We start from the raw sequence: 24122 nt of genomic DNA on the forward strand, positions 1-24122 counted from the left end.
ATCATCCGTCGGGAGCTTTGTTGATCATCCGTCGATGGATTTGTTGATCATCCGTCGGGAGCTTTGTTGATCATCCGTTGGTGGCTTTGTTGATCATCCGTCGGGTAGCTATTTGACACTTGACTTTATTTCACTTATGCAGAATTACAAGACATCTTATATTTACAATTAATCAACCTATTCTGCATATCTAATTAAAGTCAACATGACTTATATGCTACTACAGAATCTATAAAAAGGTGTTTACAGAAATATGCTACATGACTTATTGTTACATAAGCTACTCACTCGATGGATGTCAAATCATCATCCGTCGAGATTATATTGAGTCATCCGTCGGGACTATATCTGATCATCCGTCGAGTGCTACATTTTTCACTAAGTTGAATCTACTAAGGTGTTTTGTTAATGTAACAACATATTCCCAACAGAGGCCATCACTATTAAGAAGTGAAACTCAATTAAAACAAGCCAAAATCGGTAACTCAACCGATTATTTTCAATTTCCGAAATCTATAATGCGCTATATATGTATTCAATTTATTTTAGTGAAAAAAGAAACAATTCTAAGCTGTTTGTCACTGCACCAGGTAACACAATGAACTTTCATCACAGATTTTGTCAATATTTTTCGAACTCGATGAATTTTTTGGCCTAATGTAATTCTTAGCAGGGATGTAATTCGGGCCCAGGTAGCGATGTAATATTAGCCGAGGTTAATCACATCGAGTCGGCTCGACTCATTTAACTAGTTAAGTTTAAATTATTTTTCGAATTCGGCTCATTTAATTTTACGATTTTAGTCTAGTCAAGTCGGTCGTCTCGTAACAAACCGGTTTTAACAAGTCGGACGAGTTGACTCTTTTAATTTAACACTTAATCGAATCTAAAACTCTAATAAAACTCGCCTTTTTTAATTTCACGAGTTGAGTCGAGCCGAGCCGACTCGTCTATAATTAAACAAACCTGAATCTCTACCCGAACTCAGAGTCAATATTTAACCAAACAAGCCGAGTCAAATTTAGTTTAACGAGTTCGAGTCAGACGAGCTCACCCCGATTTACCACTTTAATACTTGGGTTGGAGATAAGTAATTGTCATGCTCACCCATGCTATAAATTATTATGACTAAAAAAGTTGATATAAAATGACAGATTTAGGTCCTCCTATTTAGGGCCCATTTCGAGTTTTTTAAAATAAGTAATTTATTACTTAAAGTTAAAAAGTGCAATATAAGTAATATGAACAACGTAACTATACTTTATTTAGCTGTTTTGATAATTTTACGTATGGGTCACTTATAAGTTGATTATGTGTTTGATAAATCATAATTTATAAGTTAAAAAAAATTCAAAACAAAAATTAAATTGTAAATATGATTAATAATTTTAATACATGAATAAAATAAAAAAGAGAATATTTTAAAATAAGGATATTGACTTTAAGATAAAATTATATAGTATACACTATTCTTCTCGACAAATATAAAAGTATACAATTGATCCAGGTTAAAAAAATAAAACTAAATATAATTAGACTGATTTAGTTTGGTCGATATAAAAGTCTCGGGTTAAAAAAAGTTATACGATTGAAACGGGTTACAACATAAATAAAATCAACAAATAATTAGGCATCATTTAAAAATTTTAAATAATAATTTGATGCATGAATATTAAATTGAAAAGAAAAAACTTAAAATAGAAAAAAGAGAAAAATGCCCCTAAGTACGTACTTATGGGGCTTATCTAAGTATATAGTGTATCTTTTTTTTATCGTACGGAACCCGCAGCCGTTACCCTTCGGGTGCGCACTGGGTAAACCCCACGGGCTTACGTAATAGGCTGCAAACCACGTGAACCAAGATAAATCACATTTAAGCGATAGACTCTGGCTCATGAGGCATAATCATAAATTCTCCTCCCGTGGGATTCTAATCTGTGACCAAGAGGATAGTTATCACGTCTTTAAACAACTGAGCCAACCCTTACGGGCGTACATAGTGTATCTTTAATGATAAAGTTATGATTTTTTTAATTTAATAATGTAATTACAATAATACCCTCGTGCATTCACATTAAAAATGATTTTTACTCACCTAAATTACGTGAGTACGAAATTAGAAGTATCAATCCCTAGAAAAAATATATGCAATTTATTATGGAATAATATATAATCAATATTAATTATTATAATCTTAACTATGGATAAAATTCTAATATCATATGCAACTAGCATGATAGCCCGTGGAAAGTACGGACCATATTTTATTTCATGTATTTACTTTTTAAATGTTGTGTTATTGCAACTCCTAGACAGTTTTTTTTTAAATTTTTTCATGAAAGATGTGTACTTTAGTATTACTACATGAGAATTGTTGAATATATATCAATCTCATCCATTTCGTTTACATATATTTTCTAGATGATATTAATCTTAATTTTAATTTTAAATTTTAGTCGCACCCCTATAATATATAAATTCTCACTGGATTAATATAATATTTTTGAAGCTCTGTATCATCTGTAATTAGCTAATTAAAAGTAAAATTTAGACAAACTGTTTACTTGCATGTAATATTTGTCAAGTAAAAATTTGTTTATGGTTAGTTGAGCGCAAAAGTTGAGATTATAAAATTTACAAAGGAACCTCTTCATAGCAATCTTTCATACTCATTTAGTATGATGTAGCATTTTTATTTATATGTTAAACATGTTAAATTTCTGAAAAATAAGATAATTAATAATTATTTTTTTACTAAACTCATCTTTAGAAAAAATTAAAGACCACATCAGTGCTTTCATTGTAATTAAGATTGCTTAATAAAAATAAAATATCCTATAATTTATAAAGTATATTATGCATCACATTTATTATAAAATAAGCATGTGCTTAAATGAGAATATACCTTAAAATGAAAACAAAACTAAATCAAAACTCCAATACTTTAATTATTTTGATTTGTAGCCACAATATATATTTTTAATAGATGTATTATCACGTTTTCATCTCATGCATCATATTTTCTACAACTTATTTTAAAGGTCTCCTAACCCCTAATTTTTGCCACTCTGCGATTACAATCCTACCACCTTACTATCTTTCAAATTACCTCCTCATTTATCTTTTCATTGACCGCCTTGTTCCATATTTAATGACTTTATACATGGTTAACTTTCCTCCTTCCGGTTCATCTTTGAAAATCTTTCATCCACTTACATTTCCAAAAATACTTATTGCTTTCGGATCATGGTAACTATGAAGATGATGGTATAAACAACAACAATAGAGGTTGTGATTCGTGAGATGATCCATACTTAAATTCATAATATCTCTACTTATTATTTTTTTTTTAAATTCGGGGATAAGAAAAATTTGCAGTGTGTTAACTTTTTCATAATATGTAATTTAATTTTGGTGTTCATGAATGTAATTTAGAAGTTCTCTAATTAGTGGTATTATTATTTTTATTATAATTATAATAATAATAATAATTATTATTATTATTATTGTCATTATTATTATTATTATTATTATTATTATTATTATTATTATTATTATTATTATTAACAAGTTAAAAGCTTATATGTCAGTATAATTCCTATATTTTAACTCTATAAACTTTGGCTTGTATAATATATATATTTTTTACAAAAATAATATTTTTTCTAAACCAAATATAATGAACAATATTAGATAACATTAATATGGTTATAAGGGTATATAAGTAATTTACTAAAGAGATTTAAAAGTCATGTTTAAGGCATGCAGTTAATGATTTTAAAAATTGTATCAAACGTTGTGTTGGTGCAATGATTGAATATGAACATTGATATTATGTGTCTGTATTGTATCTTGGGTTCAATTTCCATGAAATATATTTTTTATAATTAATATGGTTAAGAGGGCATGTATGTAATTTACTAAACAACTTGAAAACCCATGTTCACATATAATAGACGTTATAGATTAAATATTATGATGACAATTTTATAATGAGATGTTAAATTATGGATGGTTCAATTATTTTAATGATAAATAATGAGAATAGGCGAAATGATAACGAGAATGTACATTCATTCTGTTTATCCTTAGAAAGAAGCAAATATGCCTCATTTACCTTTTACCCAAATATTTGTCCTAAGCCAGAAACGTGTATTTATTCATCTAATTTGTTTTGAAAGTGTGACCAAATAACCACTTACTATTATAACAGAAGATCTTAACATTGAACCTAAAACATATATAAAGGCATTCGTCTTAATGTGGTATCCTAATTTTGAATCAAATTCGCATGAATGTATGAATGAGTCTGATAATATACCTCCAGCCTACAACATTATCAAACATTAACATTAATTTACTTCAATATCTTAGTAATGAAATATTGAGCTACAAAATTTATAAAATCTACATTCATCGTGGAGGAAACTGTGTAGAGAAACTAAATTTATGGTGGAATAATTATTTCATTTTGTTTTTAAATATTATAAATTTATTTGAATTTTTTTGAAAAAAATGATTTACTCATGAGCTAACTACTGATTCAAGATAAAATATTGAGGCATGTGCGTTGTAACGTAGGATAGACTGGAAAAAAAGAAATGAATCATGTCAGTGCATGAAAAAAGATGTTAGTCGTTAAGTAACGAGCTCATCATCTAAAAATCTTAAAGTATATCTTCAATGGGTGGCACATTTGAAGCTATGCTCACTTTGCCGCATAATCAAATATATTATATTTTATATTCCCTCTATTCCATATTAGTTTGGTATCCTTATTTCAGAAAATACTCCAATGATTGTCACCCAAAGATGCTAAGTTCACTAATATAAAAAAATGTTTAATAGAAATATATATAAGAATTCTTTTTTATGCATCATTAGTACCACAAATGAAGTTCACACATTACTTTATGCGATGACAACTTTTGACACCTTAAGTTAGCACCTCACGCCAACTCACTTGACACAGAATTATATCACAACTCCAATGGAGTGCTAACAAGGGTGTCAAATCACGTAATACCACGTGGAGTTGGCACGCTTCTTAACACGCTCCATCGGAGATGCTATTAAAGTGGGTTGTGTTACCAAAATCTAAAAACTCATTTTTCTTACTCAAATTTATATTATATTTTATTCCCTTTTTACTCAGAAGACTAATTTGGAATTAAAGAGTGAATTACATACGTATATCTAAAAGAGTCTTTATTTCAAGATATCGTGATCGACACACTGCTAATATTTCCAGAGTTCATTCTATTGAGGTGATTAGTGATGTTCATTTAGAAAATGACAGATATGACTCTAAGGTGGATGAAATTTTAAGGCAAGAAGAAAAGGATCTACAACTAGTACAAGAAGCCACCGCTACTAATATGGACCATGAGAGTGGCCCTAGTGGATGATGAAGTTTATATAAGCCCTAATATTGATATGATCTCTCATGTGTATGCTATGTATAATGTACGATAAGAAAGAGGTCGAATAATTGAAAATTAACTAGTATTCATCACCGTCTTTCTTACATTCTTTGCACTAGTTTGTTCTAAATACTAAGTCTTTATTTCAAGATATCATGATCGACACTCTGGTAATATTTCTAGAGTTCATGCTATTGAGGTGACTGGTGATGTTCCTTTAAAAAAAGACAGAAAAGACTCCAAGGAGGATAAAATTTTAAGGCAAAAAAAGGGATCAACAACTAGTATAAAAAGTCACATATACTAATATCAATCATGAGAGTGGTCTTGGTCGATGATGAAGTTTATGTAAGCACCAATACTGATATGCTATCTCATGCTTATGCTATGTAATATCATTTTTACTCATACGTATAAAGCATTTGACATTGAAGCTATATGCAGATTAACATGTTGTCACTATCCTGATGATTTTTCTGAAAATGATAGGCTATATTTAAGATTTCAAAATAAATATTAAATACTTGACATTTTCCAACATAATGAGTTTCAAGCTGTGCCTATAATTTTTGAGCTCTGCCAACTATTATTCAAGACAAAGAAGTCAGATATATATCCTCTTCTTGGTCGATTGATTCATTTGGTTTTGACATTGTCTGTTTCAACAGTTACAACTGAACATACCTTTTTAGCAATGAATTTCATCAAAAATAAACTACAGAACAAAAGAGAGGATGATTTTATGCATAATTACTTAGTTACATACATCAAGAAAAAAGTTGCTGAAATTTTTGACAAATGATTCCATCATTGACATGTTCTATAAGATGAAAAAACAGCGTTCTCAATTAAAATAATGTAACACCCCCAGATCCGGGGTCGGGGATCCGGGTCTTCACGAGTTCCATTTCCCTTAATAACACCCAATCTTAATAATTACTCAACTACTCTGTACTGTGACCCCACAATAAACACACACACCACACGTTATAGTCTCAGAGATGAACATCCAAAAATAACCACAAGTCATTTTATTCCACAATTATCTGCCAATACACCTTAAAAGGTTTTCTGAATAAATTTACATTTCTTTGCCATTATTACAATTCATAAATATAAATAAATCTGGTACATGAAAAGTTGAAAGCCTAGCCTATTGGTAGTTCCTACCTCAGCTACGGCGGCATCAATGCTTCTAGAAAACTGTGGAACGTCTCCTAATCGCTTGCGAATCGGGAGCTTGGTTCTGTTCATCTTTTCTATCTGTTGTTGTGTGATGAAAGAAGAAAGCAAGGGTGAGCAGCAAGCCCACCAAAATAATATGTATAATGATTAATAGTATATGAGCCTTCTCATAGTACTCATGAAAGTCTTGGTCAAAAGAAATGAACCAAGTTGATATCTTAATGCGATGAAGTCACAAAATATTCAGTATATATACATATATACTTTTCAAAATCTTGGAAGTCCTCTTCCATACATAATATACACAGAGTTCCAGTTTATAACTGTATAAGAATATTGTTGCAAGGTGATCTCATATATCTAACCTTGTCTCAACGTTTTTTTCTGAAAATCTTTGTCATGCATAAGATAATCATTTACTAGATATAAGTTTAAAAGATGAAGTTACAAGATACTCCAATATACTTATATCTTTTCCAAATACTACTTAAACTACCACCGTTCAAGTTATAATTAGTTTCAAAAGTTCATCACGTAGATGAGACTACAAGACCAGATTTGAATAGATTAAATCTTTAAAATATCATCAAAATAAAATGAAGTTACGAGATACTTCATTTGATGCAAACATCATTTTAAAAACTTGACCCTGCCAACACTCAACAATCGCCCAGCCGTAGCCTTTCTATCGAAGTGCTCTGGGTAGTGTTGCAGAAATATCCAATTGGATGATGAACTCATTACGGAAGTTTGCCGCGCCAGGAAGACCACTTACGATGATCAGTCGTAGTAGTACAACCCCACCATTTTCTACATGTAGAGGAGAACCTGTCGGATTTACTTGTCAACCGAACACTGAACTCCTAAGGAATGGACCACCTTAGCGGAACTTCCAGGCCATTTGGGCCAATATAATAAGGCTGGGCCGGCGCCACTCGACCACTTACGCCACTCCTAGTTCAGATGAAATCCATGACTCTGAAACGTAAAGCTCGTTCCCCCTTTCCCCAAGTAGAAACTTGTTGATACGGCTCCACCAAGAAGTCGTATCTAGTTGGAAAGGAGAACTCACCGATATTTCCCAGGCGATGCCTGTTAATGGATTAACTTGTTCCAAGAATTTTACTTCCCGAGTGTTGGGTAAGTAATCGATTCATTTAACAAAACAGCAACCTTGTTGCGAATATAAAATACACCACAGAGCCGGATCCCTCAGGTTTTGAGCGAGTATTTAAATCCCCTTCGAAAGGAGGATCTTAAATATAAAAATGAGTTTTGGGATCCGCTCTAACTTTTAAAAATCATTTTGAAGACTCGCAAAACATTTTTAAGAATGTTTGGAGTGATGCTGATTTAATAAAATAAATCAGTCCCAATATATTAGAAAATATCTGAATATTATTATTTAAATAATATTCCCATAAAGAATAATCTTTATAAAAATAATCGAAGTAGAAGTATTAAAACTTATACTTGAAATGGATATCAAATAACCAAAGATATACTTATATGAAAGTACTATCTTTATTTGAATAATCGAAAATAAGTTTGACTATTGACACCTTATTCTTTAATAAAATAAGGAATATATTTCAGTAATAAGCGGAGTCATAATACCTCGAATGAATATTATAAATAATATTCATTAAATAAAATAAAGGAGTCATACATCCTCAAATTAATATTCAAATAATATTCAATAATAAAATAAAGGAGTCATAAGTCCTCGAATGAATATTCAAAATAATATTCATTAAATAAAATAAAGTTATCGAATAAACCTTATTCGATTAATAGTTTTGAAAACTATAACCATATATTTATATAAATATATATGTATATATATACATATATACAAAATCTACTCGGGATCCTCGACTCCCGGTTTAGAAAATATTTCTACCTTTTGGGTCCCTATACTAAGGGTATATGCAAGTTACCGCTATCCTCTAGCATAGGTATTATCAACTGAATCAACAATTATATATGGAAAGAATATGAAACAGGCATGCATATATATACCATAGCAGCATGCTTCAATATATTGCAACATTTGCTAATATAAACATCATGCATCTATCGCAAGATAATGCATATACATATATACATCACAACAACAGTATAACGGGTAGAAAACTTGCCTGAGCGACTGGGGGTTACGAATGGCTCAGGACGAGTCTGGTAACCTATAAACAACAAGTAAGTTGGAATTAAACCAAAGTCACTTGTAAATCTATACTTTAACTAACTTAGACTCTAACGCTTGTTTTGCGCTTACTGATTCTCTTAAGTCACTCGAGTACCCTCGGCTCCACCATTTTTAATAATTTAACCTTTACGAGTTTTAAGGCGATTCCTTCGCGAGTGTCTTACCAACTGCCTAACACACTTACCATAAATGTTTCATACATTAATTAATCCTTTTTGGTCTTTAACCTATGTTTCAAAGTAAGGCGAGGGGAAAAGTTTCATTCGCGAAACGCCGTTACTTGAAACGGTTGTTTCTCCTAAACCGTGCATCGGAATCGAACGAACTACATATCAAAACGAAGCTCGTAACATGAGCTATCTAAACATGGCAGTGGTAATAATCTAGCAGGGGGTTCTCGGGTCCTAATGTTATGCACAAAAACAGTCCAAAGAAAATCGGACGTTACGACGGCTATGTTTACGCGATTACCAATGTTTAAACTAATCCAATTAACCACCAACCAACTCATAACCATCAATACAACAAAACTTCACCTAAACCATACCACATCAGCCCATAATCTCCAAGGTTTTCAACTCAAACAACCACAATCAAGACCTATGAACTATAATCAAGCTTCAATTACCAAAACACTTCCAAATCAAACCAAACTACTAATAATCACAATCCATGCTTCTCATTTCACAACACCAACCATTAAACTTACTAACAAATAAAGTAAAGGCTAGGGTTTGAAGTTTATACCTTCCTTGGGAGGTTTTAAGTTGCTAGGAAGCCTTAGGGAGCCTCCTACAAGCTTGATCTTTCCAAAGAAATCAAGAACACAAAGTTAGGCTTTGAAGTTTCTAAAAGTCCGATTTAAAGAACTGTAAAAATGAGGGTCTTACCATGATTATTTGGACGGGAATGTGAACAAGAGTTGTAGGCCATCTCAATACCTTTCCAATGAGCTATAGAACACAATATTTGAGTGAGAAATGAAGGAGATACAGCAGTTTTAGTGTTCTGGTTCTGTTTTGGCCGAGAGCATGAAGAACAATGCCTTGGTTTCTTTTTGATTTTGATGAAAAATGATTTGCTTGGCTTGGTTGGTTTGATTTTTGTGTTTGTTTTAATAAATTACCTAGTTGCCCTTGATTTTGTGTGGTTAAAAAGCCACCACATCTCCTTCCTTCCCATGTCATGCTTGTGTCATCCTCATGATGTCATCCTCCCCTTCTTGTCCTCTTCTCATTGGTTGGCTGACATCATCCTCTCTAATCCCTTTGATTAACTTCCTAATTATTTGCCTAATGACCGCTGATCTGTTATACGGTTCGCTTAACTTTCGTTTTCGTTTATCGTTTGAAGGATCATACCCGGGATCTTATTACTTAGGTTCCCTTAACCTTTCTCAATATATTATATTCCTTTTATGATCCTCTCCTATAATCCTTTAATTTAAATCCTTTTTATCCTGTTACCTTTTTCTCAAATCTTTCCATATCTAGTGTATTTCCGGGAAAAATCAAAGTGTTCGGATTTGGATTCTGACGATATTTACATACACTTATATCCCATATAAAGTACTAATAAAATCTCAGAATATCCATATCAGAACCCCTACATAGTGTGGCATGAAAAGTTTTCTCATTCAGCAAAAACACTATTCATAAGGGTTTCAAAAATTTCCCAAAAATTGGGGTTATTACAGTCTCCCCTCCTTAAAAGGATTCCGTCCCGGAATCAGATAGAAAATAAATAGGGATACTCTCTTAGCATTGCACTTTCTAACTCTCGAGTAAATTTTCCCACATTGTGGTTCTACCATCAAACTCTTACTAGTTTGATAACCCTTCTCCTAAGCACTCGTTCCTTTTTACTCTATACCCTTCCTGGTTGCTCCATATAGGTTACGTCTAGTTGCATGTCTATGCGCTCATATGCCCCTATTTGTCTGGTATCCGAATTACACTTCCTTAACATTGATACGTGGAACACGTTATGAACTTGCTACAGGTTCGGGGGTAGGGCTAGCTTATATGCTAACTTCCCAAACGTCTTAATATATCCAAGGGTCCAACAAATTGTAGACTTAGCTTTCCTTTCTTTCCGAACCTCATCAATCCTTTTCAAGGGTTTCCAAGGGGATACCTATAACATTACTAGGCCCCCTATTTCATACTCTTTGTCCTTTTTGAGTCAAATCAGCATACCTCTTATGTCCATCTTGGGTTACTACCAGCCGTCCTCTGATTAGATCTATTATATCCCTGGTCCTTTGGACTACTGCGGGTCCGAGCATCTTGCGCTCTACAACTTCATCCTAACATAAGGGAGATCGACATTATCTTCCCTCAAGGATCTCATAAGGTGACACCTCGATAATGACATATGATCTATTGTCGTGATATAACTAAATCCGCGTTAAGTGATCATTCCAAATTCTTTCAAGTCTATTGCACAGACTCTCATTATAGCGTTTAGCATTAGAGCTTTTGCTTCTCAATACCCATTCTTTTCTAGTTCGTAATCGCTACAACCTTCCGTTCCAAATATTATACTAGTTATACTTTTCCTCGTTAGCGTTCTATAACCTTTTAATGACCACGACAACCTTAGTATCACGAATGTGTTTCCATTCCGCATACTACCACCACTTTATTACTCCTTTTTCAGTTGTTTCTATTTTCCAAAATTTGATCAATCAAATAGAAGTAAAGGAATTTGTTGAGAGATCACTATGATCATGAACACTTGTTATATTGCATAGTTAGTACAGAAGGTGGCCAGCCTTTAGTACTTGACAAGCAATTAAACAATAGATGGTATCCTACTAGGCTTCTATCACACAGATAGATAGTCATTCGGCAATACCTCCCCTTCTGGAAGGGTTGTTCTTCTCAGATTACATGAAATGAAAAGAAGAGAAAAGAACGAACTGAAGAGAATTGTATATATAAAAAAAAATATATACTGCCACAAAATATCTGGCTTGGAACCTACCTCTGAATTATAGAGGTTTGTCATAGGAGAACAAAACATAAACGTATTTATATCAGCATCAAGTATTATAGCATCGTATTTCCCATGCCTAAATATTTCTATTCCGTTCATCATTCTATGGACCCATGCTCTTCCTCGAGCTTATACACAATCACCTTTGAAACTCCCTCGACATCGAAAATCGAATCTGGGATCTCATTCTAGACCTCATCGTTACTAGAACCCATTTCTATACCGCAACCTTCTTCGTATAATAATACGACTCTCTATTGATAAGAAAGAATAAATATTCACTAGGTAGATACTCTACTTAATTAGTCTATCAATGATAACTTATACACTACCACGACCCGATTAGTGGTACTCAATCTCAACATACATTCCAATACAACTCTCACGGTTGTAATCAGCTCGTTACTCGCAGAATCATTGCTGCCTTACTATGGTCCACCACTGACCCACTGTCATCATTCACTTTCCATGAAATCTTAATATCTAACCATACGGAGTCCATACATGTCGTATCAAATCCTTCTAAGGAGGTAACATTATCACCATTCATGATTCATGGAGTACACTCCTGATTCTGACATACATACATGACATGAAGCAGATAAAATTTGCAGAAGAGTTTCGCTCAAAGCAACGATAGCAGGTTAATACCATTCTTAATCATATGCCTTCAATAGAAGACTTAACTCAAAGGTTTGTTTAGTCCTTTTTGAAATATGGTCCTGGCTTATCTCAAGATAGTATCTTCTGAGATAAATAGCCCGCTCATGGCGATTACACGAATTAAACCTTTACTAACTACTATTATGGCTGGGTATTGCACAGTCATCAGAAGGAATGTCAATCTTCCAAACCATAATACAACCTTCAGCTTTTAACCATCATCACTGTATCCTTTGGCACAAGCGCCTACAATTATCCTTTTACCGTTAAAGTGTCGGCCACCTCTTTGGCCTTTCCTGGTAGTAATAGTTCCTTACAGTCAATGTCATTTTAACCACCTCCAAATAAATTTTCTACCTTATTTCAATCACAGCTTATGTGAAAATGCTTTTCTTTAATATCTGATGAGTAAATAAAAAAAATATCACCATTTTTCCATAAGTTATTGCCTCAATCTTTAGAGGCTAATCACTGTCAAGACTGACTCTTAATCATACTTAGAACATCTTTTATCTTAAGTCCTAATTGCCCTGAACAATTTCGACCATTACTGGTTCGATCCATACTTTCTCGTGGTTTAACACGTGCCCCACTTGGCAACATTATAATTATGTCATATTTTCTTTATCAACATTTCTATTCTTGAGAATTTTGAATATTACCTTTCTCCTTGTAAAACCTCTAAGGTTATCCTTCAATCGTTCCTCCTGTATTCCCTAGATACAGGGCATATCAAGATACCATTTATTAATACCAGAATCATTGTCTATATACTTCTGAAAAATTTCTCCACTGATTCTTAAAGGTTGTTGTTACCTTAACCCTTTCCCAATCATTCTGTCAAAACTCATACTGTCCCTATTAAGGGTGAAATGCCAACCTTTATGCATTCCCCTAGGATTCATTTTAAGTTACCGATGTTCTATCCTTAATTCCACCTTTAAAAGGTACCTGCATCCTTCCATGGATAAATCAAGTCATATATCCCTGATAAGGGTGTCTTATTCAATCATTTCCACCTCGATAGTCTATACCGAATTTCACAATAGCATCCTTATTCAAGTTAAGGTCAATCCACATGGCCTCCAAAAGATAAAAATGGTTATCCACTTTTCTTTCCTGATTTGGTAATGATCACATGGATGATCTGGAAGATATTGGTCATGTTCAACGTGAACTTCTTCTTAATAAATCCTTATTTACTTTTGTTGTTTATCTCAACAGTCATCTCAATGTTGGGATATCTTTCATACCTGGCGTCTCCCTTCCTGGGTATCAAGCCACCGGTCTTACACTTCACATTCTTGAAGGTCACTTCTTTCATCCAATTTTCCTAATTTCTTACTTCCTTGTCTCCTCAGTCTATCCGCGTCTCAATATTTATCCTTCGAACTATCTCAAGGTTTTCCTCGAATCCTCCCAACTTAAAGGGGATAAAATATACATAACTCTTATGCCTTCAACCATCAATTTTAACTCATGGTGAATCACCCTCATCTTGACGATTACATACTCTTCTATTTCTATTTCTACGAGTCTTTAGGGTTTCCTCATACCCAACTCCCTTACCATTCCTCAAACTCTCTTGCCTTTATATTCCTTTCTCTTATCGTTATTTCATGAACCAACACAACATAAGCATTGATTTCAAACATCCCGTCATTCTGGATTCGTGTCTTCAGAACGAATCTTGATAACTTTTATAACTTAGATTCATAATTCATCATACTCGTCTGCCTTTGTTCTGGCTCTAAAGCTTTTACACTATTCCATAACCTTGGGAATTACTTTCCCGAAAACAATTGGCTGAACTTTAATCAGTTTATTATAATCTCTTGCTCCGTGCCTTCCTTGGCCTTTCACCAGCAGGTGGTCTCTCTCTTAGGAGGGTGAGTGATAAAAACAGTCTTTTGTGATTCGTCAATCATTTAGAATCTCAAATGATTCCTATATTTCCTTTAGCCAGGTTCTTGCCTCGACTAGGTCAACCTGTTCCTTGGAACTCTGAGAGCTTAACGATTTAAAGGTCATGAAAGAATTTCCTGCCGCATTATCCCCTCAGGGTGGTGGTTGGGGATAATAGTCTAAGTTCTGTCTAGACAGGTCCATAAATTGCCATATAGGAGTACCGTCTCGGGTCTCCTTTCCTTACTCGACTTTCTGTTTCCTTAGTAGAAATGTTTCAACCTTCTCCCATAATCGGGGTTATCTTATACATTAAAAACCATGTTTTCCACTCTATTATGTTATGGGTTCTTTCTTTCTTGATGGCAACCTCCCTGACTATCACACTCTGGGTTTGCCCTAAATCCTATTCCTCAACTATGGCTCTCATCTAGTTCTCATCCTTAAGCTCTTGAACTTTCGGAACCCAAATTCTATAGGAATACCTCATTATTCCCTTATCATCTTTCTCAGTATTAATCTCATATTTATTTGTCGGCTCTCTGCCTTCATTCATCACCTTTTTCTGGCACAAATGCTCTTTTCCAATAATTCGGTCTCTATTGCAATCTCAAACAGCTTTTCGGTACCGGCTCCGGTTACCTTCACTACTATTTCCATTTTCTCAAAATCTCTTATCAACTCTCCCAAAGACATTATCATCTTGAGTCTCTCCTTTTTACTAATGGCATCAGTCACCACATTGGCTTTCCCCGAATGATAAAGAATCTCCCACTCATAACTCTTGATTAGCTCTAACCGCCTCCTCTGGCGTATGTTGAGCTCTTTCTACGTAAAAAGGTACTAGAGCTCCTATGGTTTGTGTAAATCTTGCACTTCTCTCCATACAAGTAGTGCCTCCAATCTTTAGGGAAAAACTATTGCCACGAGCCCAAGCTCATGGGTGGGGATATCGAATTTTATATTCCCTTAATTATCTTGACGCGTACGCGATTACCTTGCTGTGCTGTATAAGAAGCACCCTAATTCCTTATGCGAAGCGTCACTATATTTCACAAAATCTCATTTTCCATCCGGCAACGCCAACATAGGGAACATCACCAACCTTTGCTTCGGTTCTTAAAAGTTGTTCTCGCATTTCTCTGTCCATTCGAACTTCTCAGTCTTACGAGTAAGCCGCGTTAAAGGGGCTACTATCTTTACAAACTTGAATGAACCTCTGGTAGTGACCGGCCAATCCTACCTCTGGTAGTCGACCCAACCAGGGTCATCAATTCATCAGTGGTCCTTTATCCAATCTCGTCAGGATCCTCCATGGGATCCTCCTCAGCAACTATCCCTTCTAGGACAACATCCTCAACCGCTACATCCTCAATATCAACATCATCCGGTCCTGCGTTAGGACGCTCTATTGGATCCACAATCTGATCTCCAATTAGTAATAAAACATCATCGCGTTGATGTTCCTCAACTTCAGGGTTCGGAGTCCCGCTACCATATACGATAACGAACTACGCTTCTATCGCTACATTTATAAGGGTTCCCATAAGGGTTTTAACTGTCAGTACTACGTTAGGTAGTCCGACTATGAACTTGGCAAGAGTTCTTATTATCTTAGTGAACTTATTATCTTAACGTCCCATCATCTCTGAGGTTTATAACGCTTAGCTCTGATACCATTTCTGTAACACCCCCAGATCCGGGGTCGGGGATCCGGGTCTTTACGAGTTCCATTTCCCTTAATAACACCCAATCTTAATAATTACTCAACTACTCTGTACTGTGACCCCACAATAAACACACACACCACACGTTATAGTCTCAGAGATGAACATCCAAAAATAACCACAAGTCATTTTATTCCACAATTATCTGCCAATACACCTTAAAAGGTTTTCTGAATAAATTTACATTTCTTTGCCATTATTACAATTCATAAATATAAATAAATCTGGTACATCAAAAGTTGAAAGCCTAGCCTATTGGTAGTTCCTACCTCAGCTACGGCGGCATCAATGCTTCTAGAAAACTGTGGAACGTCTCCTAATCGCTTGCGAATCGGTAGCTTGGTTCTGTTCATCTTTTCTATCTGTTGTTGTGTGATGAAAGAAGAAAGCAAGGGTGAGCAGCAAGCCCACCAAAATAATATGTATAATGATTAATAGTATATGAGCCTTCTCATAGTACTCATGAAAGTCTTGGTCAAAAGAAATGAACCAAGTTGATATCTTAATGCGATGAAGTCACAAAATATTCAGTATATATACATATATACTTTTCAAAATCTTGGAAGTCCTCTTCCATACATAATATACACAGAGTTCCAGTTTATAACTGTATAAGAATATTGTTGCAAGGTGATCTCATATATCTAACCTTGTCTCAACGTTTTTTTCTGAAAATCTTTGTCATGCATAAGATAATCATTTACTAGATATAAGTTTAAAAGATGAAGTTACAAGATACTCCAATATACTTATATCTTTTCCAAATACTACTTAAACTACCACCGTTCAAGTTATAATTAGTTTCAAAAGTTCATCACGTAGATGAGACTACAAGACCAGATTTGAATAGATTAAATCTTTAAAATATCATCAAAATAAAATGAAGTTACGAGATACTTCATTTGATGCAAACATCATTTTGAAAACTTGACCCTGCCAACACTCAACAATCGCCCAGCCGTAGCCTTTCTATCGAAGTGCTCTGGGTAGTGTTGCAGAAATATCCAATTGGATGATGAACTCATTACGGGAGTTTGCCGCGCCAGGAAGACCACTTACGATGATCAGTCGTAGTAGTACAACCCCACCATTTTCTACATGTAGAGGAGAACCTGTCGGATTTACTTGTCAACCGAACACTGAACTCCTAAGGAATGGACCACCTTAGCGGAACTTCCAGGCCATTTGGGCCAATATAATAAGGCTGGGCCGGCGCCACTCGACCACTTACGCCACTCCTAGTTCAGATGAAATCCATGACTCTGAAACGTAAAGCTCGTTCCCCCTTTCCCCAAGTAGAAACTTGTTGATACGGCTCCACCAAGAAGTCGTATCTAGTTGGAAAGGAGAACTCACCGATATTTTCCAGGCGATGCCTGTTAATGGATTAACTTGTTCCAAGAATTTTACTTCCCGAGTGTTGGGTAAGTAATCGATTCATTTAACAAAACAGCAACCTTGTTGCGAATATAAAATACACCACAGAGCCGGATCCCTCAGGTTTTGAGCGAGTATTTAAATCCCCTTCGAAAGGAGGATCTTAAATATAAAAATGAGTTTTGGGATCCGCTCTAACTTTTAAAAATCATTTTGAAGACTCGCAAAACATTTTTAAGAATGTTTGGAGTGATGCTGATTTAATAAAATAAATCAGTCTCAATATATTAGAAAATATCTGAATATTATTATTTAAATAATATTCCCATAAAGAATAATCTTTATAAAAATAATCGAAGTAGAAGTATTAAAACTTATACTTGAAATGGATATCAAATAACCAAAGATATACTTATATGAAAGTACTATCTTTATTTGAATAATCGAAAATAAGTTTGACTATTGACACCTTATTCTTTAATAAAATAAGGAATATATTTCAGTAATAAGCGGAGTCATAATACCTCGAATGAATATTATAAATAATATTCATTAAATAAAATAAAGGAGTCATACATCCTCAAATTAATATTCAAATAATATTCAATAATAAAATAAAGGAGTCATAAGTCCTCGAATGAATATTCAAAATAATATTCATTAAATAAAATAAAGTTATCGAATAAACCTTATTCGATTAATAGTTTTGAAAACTATAACCATATATTTATATAAATATATATGTATATATATACATATATACAAAATCTACTCGGGATCCTCGACTCCCGGTTTAGAAAATATTTCTACCTTTTGGGTCCCTATACTAAGGGTATATGCAAGTTACCGCTATCCTCTAGCATAGGTATTATCAACTGAATCAACAATTATATATGGAAAGAATATGAAACAGGCATGCATATATATACCATAGCAGCATGCTTCAATATATTGCAACATTTGCTAATATAAACATCATGCATCTATCGCAAGATAATGCATATACATATATACATCACAACAACAGTATAACGGGTAGAAAACTTGCCTGAGCGACTGGGGGTTACGAATGGCTCAGGACGAGTCTGGTAACCTATAAACAACAAGTAAGTTGGAATTAAACCAAAGTCACTTGTAAATCTATACTTTAACTAACTTAGACTCTAACGCTTGTTTTGCGCTTACTGATTCTCTTAAGTCACTCGAGTACCCTCGGCTCCACCATTTTTAATAATTTAACCTTTACGAGTTTTAAGGCGATTCCTTCGCGAGTGTCTTACCAACTGCCTAACACACTTACCATAAATGTTTCATACATTAATTAATCCTTTTTGGTCTTTAACCTATGTTTCAAAGTAAGGCGAGGGGAAAAGTTTTATTCGCGAAACGCCGTTACTTGAAACGGTTGTTTCTCCTAAACCGTGCATCGGAATCGAACGAACTACATATCAAAACGAAGCTCGTAACATGAGCTATCTAAACATGGCAGTGGTAATAATCTAGCAGGGGGTTCTCGGGTCCTAATGTTATGCACAAAAACAGTCCAAAGAAAATCGGACGTTACGACGGCTATGTTTACGTGATTACCAATGTTTAAACTAATCCAATTAACCACCAACCAACTCATAACCATCAATACAACAAAACTTCACCTAAACCATACCACATCAGTCCATAATCTCCAAGGTTTTCAACTCAAACAACCACAATCAAGACCTATGAACTATAATCAAGCTTCAATTACCAAAACACTTCCAAATCAAACCAAACTACTAATAATCACAATCCATGCTTCTCATTTCACAACACCAACCATTAAACTTACTAACAAATAAAGTAAAGGCTAGGGTTTGAAGTTTATACCTTCCTTGGGAGGTGTTAAGTTGCTAGGAAGCCTTAGGGAGCCTCCTACAAGCTTGATCTTTCCAAAGAAATCAAGAACACAAAGTTAGGCTTTGAAGTTTCTAAAAGTCCGATTTAAAGAACTGTAAAAATGAGGGTCTTACCATGATTATTTGGACGAGACTTGTGAACAAGAGTTGTAGGCCATCTCAATACCTTTCCAATGAGCTATAGAACACAATATTTGAGTGAGAAATGAAGGAGATACAGCAGTTTTAGTGTTCTGGTTCTGTTTTGGCCGAGAGCATGAAGAACAATGCCTTGGTTTCTTTTTGATTTTGATGAAAAATGATTTGCTTGGCTTGGTTGGTTTGATTTTTGTGTTTGTTTTAATAAATTACCTAGTTGCCCTTGATTTTGTGTGGTTAAAAAGCCACCACATCTCCTTCCTTCCCATGTCATGCTTGTGTCATCCTCATGATGTCATCCTCCCCTCCTTGTCCTCTTCTCATTGGTTGGCTGACATCATCCTCTCTAATCCCTTTGATTAACTTCCTAATTATTTGCCTAATGACCGCTGATCTGTTATACGGTTCGCTTAACTTTCGTTTTCGTTTATCGTTTGAAGGATCATACCCGGGATCTTATTACTTAGGTTCCCTTAACCTTTCTCAATATATTATATTCCTTTTATGATCCTCTCCTATAATCCTTTAATTTAAATCCTTTTTATCCTGTTACCTTTTTCTCAAATCTTTCCGTATCTAGTGTATTTCCGGGAAAAATCAAAGTGTTCGGATTTGGATTCTGACGATCTTTACATACACTTATATCCCATATAAAGTACTAATAAAATCTCAGAATATCCATATCAGAACCCCTACATAGTGTGGCATGAAAAGTTTTCTCATTCAGCAAAAACACTATTCATAAGGGTTTCAAAAATTTCCCAAAAATTGGGGTTATTACAAATAACATGTAATAGCATAGTTTCAGGCCTGTTTTGAAGTAGTTACTGGCCTGTTTTGAAGTAGCTGATATGTAAAAAAAATTGATTTAAGTTTTTCCCCTCCAAAATATAATCCTGGTTCTGTCCCCAATATATTTAGAATAATAATTGATCATCGTGTACGTTGAAAATATTGGGGGTACAAAACAACATAAAAAAAATATATTGAACACATATTATCTGTATACTTACTCATTAATCGTAAAAATCAATATGTATTTTGGTTGTGGCGGAGCAATAGGCTGATGCGTCTAGTTGGGCCAGTTCGTAAAGGTAGACGTGCCAATTCGCGAAGGCCGAGAATAGGCAATATTTTAGCAGATCACACTATTATAATATCACAAAATATTTTTAATCAACTTTAATAATAATAATACTAATAATAATAATAATATGTACTTTTATTTCGACCATGATATTGAAATTTCAGATACCCAAATGGTATTGAAATTTTAAATTTAATTTTTCAATTCTAGTTAAAGTTCTTAACACTTGCGTGCACAAATTAAAAATCAAATAATCCTACAAAATATTTTAGATTTCTTTAATGCCTTTAAACTTAAAAGTAATGAAATAATTAACACGTACATACATCAGAAATTGTTTAAAGATCAAACGGAGTCCACAGTTATATGATTATAAATAGGTAAATTTCGTATAAAGTATAAATTTGGAAAGATTATAGAAACGACACATGAATGTGCTAACAACTACAACAAAATAAAACAAATACAAATTTTGATTTTACAAAGTTTTTACTCATAACTTATAAGCTAACTATACCAAATGCATGGGTGCATTTGCCCTAACTATTTCACAAACTCTAAGCAAAATAAAAATTTAGGGCCTGAAACACGTATAAAATAATTTATATACAAAAAGACTCACATCATAAATGTAACTTCAACACAAGTTAAATAGTACGCAAAAAAATTGATAGTCAATCTATATTAAAAATGTTGTGAAGTTGTGAAATACTATAACACTTATATGCATTTGACAATATTACTACAATGCTTATGTGTATTTGATAACGTCGGGGACCTTTAAAATTGAGGACTTTGCATGAAGTATGTATGGGTAGACAATGATCAAGTTTGTCATCTCTTATCTCTTATACGTCATTTATAATGCAAAAAAAGAAAATGAATATACTTTTTAATTTATAAATTATGCCAAATTGAACCCCTCATAATTCATGAAGATGGCAGTAACAATTCCGTAATTGTTTAATATATATTAACAATTGAACAAATAATAGTCGCGTTGGAATTAGTTATAATTTATAATTATACATAAACTGTCCTATTAATTATTTATATTCGATATTGAAATTTCAGGTGCTGTAGAGATCTACTATTGAATCTTGTTTCAGCTCTCCACATGAGCATACATGAAACAAACACAAAAATATAGTTTTGTCCTATACCTTTAATGAAATATTAAACATATACATGCATCAAAACGAGTTCACGGATAAAATGAGTCCATAGTTTTATATAGTTTCATGGAGTCTAAATAGATAAATTTCATGTAAATTTTGGAGAGTGATAAATGACTTGTTCATGAGCTCACAGGCCACAACTACAACAAATAACACATTTTGGCAATAAAATTATTTACATATGACTCATCAACTACCTATACTACATGCATGACTAGAAGAACAAAATTAGGTTAATATGTGGTGATTTGACATAAACAATTTCACCTTCACCAGTCTAATTTCTTTTCAAACATTTTCTTCTTTGAAATATTTCACTTTTTTTTTACATTTGTAAGATAATATATTTTTTAGTAAATAGATTTTCCCACTCTAACCCATTTCTTTTCATTTTCTGCAATCCTTTTTTTTATAACTTTAATACCATTTAAAAGAAGTAACATAAGACGAACAAGGAGAAAGATCCACGAAAAATAACAATGTAACTTAAATAATAATAATAATGATGTAGAAAGTAAAATACTTAGACATCATATTGTACATGATCAATAAAGCAAAGATTCCCCATGATTTAGACATCAAAAATAACAGATTAGAATTTAAAATAAAATTGTCGTTATCTCTGAAAGATGAGTACTAATTAAAAAAAAAAAATTCTATTTTTTAAGAATAAGATCGGTCTAAAACTAATCACTACTATTTTCAAAAATCTTTTTACTAATTTTTAAGAATGAGACTGGTCTAAAACTAACCACTACTATTTTCGAGCCAGTAGGAATTTTAATCTATATTATATCCAATTTGTTTCTAGTGATTTAGCTCATGACATCACATGTAATATTAGTCTTTAATAAAATCTTCCAGGAACAGAATGAAAGAATCATTTAATGGGGCTCCATATCAGCCTCTACTCCCTCTCCTGAAAAACACTAGCACAATTCTTCTGGTCTGGGGGTTATCATCAGCCTTTTGGTTGATGATATGCCCCATTTTCTCGTAATATTTAATGTTATATATTATTTGTTAACATATTATTGTTGATGTAACACATAAATTTATTATAATAATTAGAGAAATGGGATTTTTTTCTCACTACATCAATAATAATATGTTAACATTTATTCATAAAATTAAAGCCAGTGCTGGAGTCTAGGCTAGCATTCCAGAGTTCTAATTTGTTGACCATGTAGTGACTTAATTGAAGGATATTAGAAAGAGATGAAAATGTTAGCTGGAAGGCTAATATGGATAATGCTATAGTAGTCATTAGGCATAACAAAGAAAGATATTAATTGGGCTGGTCAAAAAGGAGAATCAGGAGGAGGAGAAGCTGTAATACAATTGAACTCCTACCTTATTTATCCCGAGCCAGACTCCACAATGGGACTAGCTGCATATACTGATTCGAGCCTCTTAACTATCCTCTATCAAAATGATACAACCGGTTTTCAAATATTCAAGGAAGGAACCGATTGGCTCACAGTTCGGCCACAAACATGGGTTCTAATTAGTGGACATAGGTGATTTAATGCACATTCTCTTGAATGGGCTATATCCGACTGTTCTTCATCGAGCCCTAGTGAATGGGAAACAACATCATATTTTAATAGATTACATATACGAGCCTTCAACTAATTTTCATATCTCCCCGCTGCCTAAATTAGTGGATCATTATCACCTTTGTATATATAGACATATTACTTGGAGTGAGTACTTGGAACGGAAAAGCAAACACTTTAGGAACACACTTTCAGTTATTTGAATTGCAGGCACTCTAAATGTATTTTTGGTGCTCGTGTTTTGTCATTTGTATATGCTTGATTGTCTTTGATCTTTTAAATGTTTAGTTCTTTACTTTTAAGTTTCAATAATAAGTTCATAACTTGTAGCAAGCTGTACTTATGTGCTAAACTCGACTTTAAAGAGTAGAGATGTTGTTTGGAAAAAATCAAATTTTTTTATCTAAATATTTATCCGCATCTACTTTTGAATATTCGATCAAACAAAACATGTACTTCCTATAAGGATTTAATAACGGCAATCTGTTTGTATCTACAAATCAATGAATTTGATATTTATACCATATTGTGCCAATAACTTCTATGTTGGGAACATGAACTTAAATTTTCATTACTTAAATCAAGATTTTAGGTATTTGCATGAAAATTTTCTAAAATACTACTATATTTTATGTAAAGCATTTTCTCTCATACCGAGATTTTTATAATTTTTAGAGTAATTGGGACTTTATGACCCTTTTTTTTGGGCATTTTTCGATTTGGGTATATATAATGTTTTCTTGCAAGTTGCACCTTTAACTTGAAATGTCGTTTTGTCT

The 24122-nt window shown here is 33.5% G+C and overlaps 1 pseudogene; it reads left to right on the forward strand.

The window, feature by feature from the left end:
- Positions 1-23615, forward strand: part of LOC141659978 (gibberellin 3-beta-dioxygenase 2-like) — a 62622-nt pseudogene extending 39007 nt beyond the window's left edge.
- The last annotated feature ends 507 nt before the right edge of the window (positions 23616-24122 follow it).

Source organism: Apium graveolens, chromosome 5 (assembly GCF_009905375.1).
Source record: "Apium graveolens cultivar Ventura chromosome 5, ASM990537v1, whole genome shotgun sequence".
Classification (NCBI taxonomy): domain Eukaryota; kingdom Viridiplantae; phylum Streptophyta; class Magnoliopsida; order Apiales; family Apiaceae; genus Apium; species Apium graveolens.